Genomic DNA, 4,459 nt, shown 5'->3' with positions numbered 1-4,459 from the left:
AAGAGCGAAAATTTTCCCGCCGTGAGCGGGAGGCCAGGCACCGCCTTGCTCTGCGCGCTCACATGACCACCCTAGACATGGCGCGCTCACATGACCACCTAGTGGCCATGATCGGAAATGCTCAACGATACGCGATGCGTGGGTTCCGCGGACGTGGCCGCGGCCGCGTTTAAGTTGCTGAACGTCACTGCTGGTACAGAATAAAATATTGTTAAAAATGGAAAAGAGCGAAAATTTCCACAATAAAAATGGAAAAGAGCGAAAATTTTCCCGCCGTGAGCGCGAGGCGAGGCGTCGCCTTGCTCTGCGCGCCCACTTAACGACACTGGATATGGCGCGGTCTCATGACCATCTAATGGTCATGATCGGGGAAGCGCAGCGCTACGGGATGGGTGAGTTCCACGGACGTGGCCGCGGCCGCGTTTAAGTTGCTGAACGTCACTGCTGGTACAGAATAAAATATTGTTAAAAATGGAAAAGAGCGAAAATTTCCACAATAAAAATGGAAAAGAGCGAAAATTTTCCCGCCGTGAGCGGGAGGCCAGGCACCGCCTTGCTCTGCGCGCTCACATGACCACCCTAGACATGGCGCGCTCACATGACCACCTAGTGGCCATGATCGGAAATGCTCAACGATACGCGATGCGTGGGTTCCGCGGACGTGGCCGCGGCCGCGTTTAAGTTGCTGAACGTCACTGCTGGTACAGAATAAAATATTGTTAAAAATGGAAAAGAGCGAAAATTTCCACAATAAAAATGGAAAAGAGCGAAAATTTTCCCGCCGTGAGCGCGAGGCGAGGCGTCGCCTTGCTCTGCGCGCCCACTTAACGACACTGGATATGGCGCGGTCTCATGACCATCTAATGGTCATGATCGGGGAAGCGCAGCGCTACGGGATGGGTGAGTTCCACGGACGTGGCCGCGGCCGCGTTTAAGTTGCTGAACGTCACTGCTGGTACAGAATAAAATATTGTTAAAAATGGAAAAGAGCGAAAATTTCCACAATAAAAATGGAAAAGAGCGAAAATTTTCCCGCCGTGAGCGGGAGGCCAGGCACCGCCTTGCTCTGCGCGCTCACATGACCACCCTAGACATGGCGCGCTCACATGACCACCTAGTGGCCATGATCGGAAATGCTCAACGATACGCGATGCGTGGGTTCCGCGGACGTGGCCGCGGCCGCGTTTAAGTTGCTGAACGTCACTGCTGGTACAGAATAAAATATTGTTAAAAATGGAAAAGAGCGAAAATTTCCACAATAAAAATGGAAAAGAGCGAAAATTTTCCCGCCGTGAGCGCGAGGCGAGGCGTCGCCTTGCTCTGCGCGCCCACTTAACGACACTGGATATGGCGCGGTCTCATGACCATCTAATGGTCATGATCGGGGAAGCGCAGCGCTACGGGATGGGTGAGTTCCACGGACGTGGCCGCGGCCGCGTTTAAGTTGCTGAACGTCACTGCTGGTACAGAATAAAATATTGTTAAAAATGGAAAACAGCGAAAATTTCCACAGCGAAACACGCCCTTCCTTCCGTCTCACCTTAAATTAGAGCGTATTACTTTTAAATTTTCATGCTAGAACTACTTCCTCGATGATGGGCTTATCGACAAAAGTAAAAATGGAAGAATTGGACATTGAACAATTGTGCGAACAAATGGTAAGCTTGTGAAAACAGTTTTTGAAGAAAACTTGTTTTACACTTTTTTCCCCCACGCAGGGCGATTTAAAGTCCGATCAGGACCAAGAAGGACTTCTGGAGGAAGACATGCTTCTTGAGGTGGACCCCGAGTTGTCCCGAAATGAAGGCTGAAATTCCGCCTCAAAATTCAGCGCAAGCGCCCCAACAAGTCCCGCATCAGGAAGCATCAGGATCCCGAGGAAGAAACCGGCGCCGGACGCGCCGAGCAGGACGGCGCGCCCGTCGTGAGCGAGAGCAGCGGCGACGCCTTGCTCTTCGTGCTAATGTAGCCGCCATAGATGACCATGTATATGGTGAGAAATGTACAGATGAATATGCAGAGAGGACGTGGATGTGGCCGCGGCTGGATGTGGATTTGCGTGGTATTATTTCCGCCAACCGTTGATTGGTTACTGCTTCCGGTTATAATTTGCTGCTGTTATTGCAACTGATGATGGTGTTGCTGTTGTTGAATCTTCAATTGTAGCTGCTTCGTAGCCATGAGGAGCTGATTCGGTGTGGTGTTTGAAGTAACATTGGCCGCCGTGATGTGAACCTGTTGGAACCATTATAAAACCATGTAATATACAAACACAATACGTCGGTATATATTGGGGAATCATTTAGCAATCGTTAACCTACCGGAAATCGGTGTGCCCGCCCTAGGCCGTTGACTGATGTTCAGTAGCTGTATCTGTTGACCCGGTTGACCAGCATTCACCGTTAGTGGTCCACCGGTTCGTCAAAGCGAAGATGGAATATACGAAAGAGTTTGCCAAGCGCATTCCTTCAAAGGCCAAAAACCTACCAGTAGGTAGAGTGAGTAGACTGGAGCCACTTGTTTGTGGATTCGTCAAAACGACCGTTTGTGTCGTTTGCGAGTTACCAGACAGTATGGTATTATTAGCACCGGCGTTGATGGTGTTCACAGCAGCCTGTGTGGTGTTGGTCACTGGAACGGACACAAGTAGGCTAGTCGTCTGGTTAAGTAGGCTAGTCGACCGGTTGTCGTTCCTGACGGCGTAGACGAAAGAGTCTGAGAAATCGGCTGTGGAAGTCCGGCAATTTGAACCTGTTTGAGGGCGCATAAAGTGAACAATAATAAATCTCACTACCTGCCATCACCTTTACTTTCGTTTTCTACATCAACCAACCTGAACGTTTTGCAGTCCCGGAATGGACGCCATCGCACCGTGAAGACTGGTAAAGTTGAGTCCCTGCAAGTTAACCGTAGTTGGTCCGGTCCGGTCGACGGTCGGGCATCACCCTCGCCCGCGTGATCGGGTGATCGTGCGGATGCCCGCGTTCCCCCAGCACCCGCTCCTGCCGCATCTCCTTTGATCGAGCGATCGATCAAAGCGAGCGGCCCACCGCTCCGGGTACTGGGGCTCACGCAGCTACGGAATTTCCAACAGGCTTGCCCTTCTCGTACAACGTCGAGAGCGCCCTGGAAAACTCATCCTTTTCCTGTAGCCGTAGGTAATGCTTGTAGAAGCATTCCTCGACGGAATCGTGCGTCTTCGACTGTATATTGATACCGGAAAACTTGGTCAGATAGTCGACCACCTGCGTTCCTGCGTCGAGATGTAATCATCTATGAACGGGACAATCTCATGCTCGCCCTGTCCCCGGATGCACGTGATGCCCGGGGTTTCACCGTCAACATCTTTCCATCGGAACGGATTTCACTTTCCCCCGGTTTCAGCGTCACAAACTCGGCATCCATCGCGACCAGATCGCCTGCGCTAAAGATTTCATTCCTTGCCAACGGTTTAAAGCCTTCCGATAACTCATCAGCCTCACGCTGCGACGAAGGTTGCTGTAGCATCGTTATACATACAGATTATTATAAGAGGCAAAGAGATTCAGGTTCCGTAACGACACACCTTTCCGCTAGTATGTCGGATATCTTGATCTTGAGCATCGCCAGTATCCGATTTCACCAAGAAGCGCAGAGGTTTGGTGCTGACTACTGACTGATAACTGACCGACTGTTGATGCTGATGCCGTTGCTGCTGGTCGGCATTATTACGACGAATAATACGCTGTATCTTTTCTGTATGTTGGTTTGGGGTTAGTGCTGGTGCGTAGTGCTGGGTCGCGTAGAAGCTGCCGGCGTACGGGATTCCTTCCTGCACCGCCTCCAGCTCGGCTTCATGGACCGATCAATAACCTCCTCCGGCTACTGTGGCTACCACCGAGCATTATCGTAGACGAGGTAGATCGAGAAGATCAGCGCACCGGTCGAAGCGTACACGTTTTGCCACCAAACAGAACAACATCAGAGGCTGCAAGGGAGAGTGGGAGTAACCGAAAACCGTAAGGTAAGGAAGGAAGGCTGCTGCTTACCTCTTGTGAATTAAAGTTGGCCGAATTTAATTCATCGGGGTCTTTCGGCGTACATCACCACACCAGGACGGGCCGGACGGACCCATAGCTGCGTCGGTCGGGTACGGGAACAGCGAAAAACCGCGAAAGCGAAAAAACCGCGAAAGCGAAAAACCGCGTCACACACTTTTCACTGTCAAATCTTGAAGTTTTTTGTTCTACATGCAGTAACCTTGGTTTTTCGCAAACGACATTCCAAGAGTCCCACCATCTTGGAGTGACCTTGGCAACTGCTCGAAATAAAAAGTTTTTGCTGTCATTTTTGGTTTACGCATAGTCTTTTTGTTGATAGTCATTTTGATGCATAGTCAGTTTTGGTTGGTTTGGTATTTTTGCCAACTTGTGGTTAGTAATTAACTTGTTGTTAGTGATTAACTTTTGGCCAGTGATTA

The 4,459-nt window shown here is 50.4% G+C and overlaps 1 long non-coding RNA gene across 1 annotated transcript; it reads right to left on the bottom strand.

Moving 5' to 3' along the window:
• Positions 1–2,106: 2,106 nt before the first annotated feature.
• On the bottom strand, positions 2,107–3,621 carry LOC125955766 (uncharacterized). Its single transcript, XR_007469105.1, has 3 exons — positions 2,834–3,621; positions 2,322–2,751; positions 2,107–2,235 (listed from the first exon to the last, which is right to left on the bottom strand). It is a non-coding gene; the product is annotated as an uncharacterized LOC125955766 (long non-coding RNA).
• Between the last annotated feature and the right edge of the window lie 838 nt (positions 3,622–4,459).

Source organism: Anopheles darlingi, chromosome 3 (genome assembly GCF_943734745.1).
Source record: "Anopheles darlingi chromosome 3, idAnoDarlMG_H_01, whole genome shotgun sequence".
NCBI classification, from domain to species: Eukaryota; Metazoa; Arthropoda; class Insecta; order Diptera; family Culicidae; genus Anopheles; species Anopheles darlingi.
Note: the sequence above shows the minus strand (reverse complement) of the source record. Positions and strands in the feature narration are given on the sequence as shown.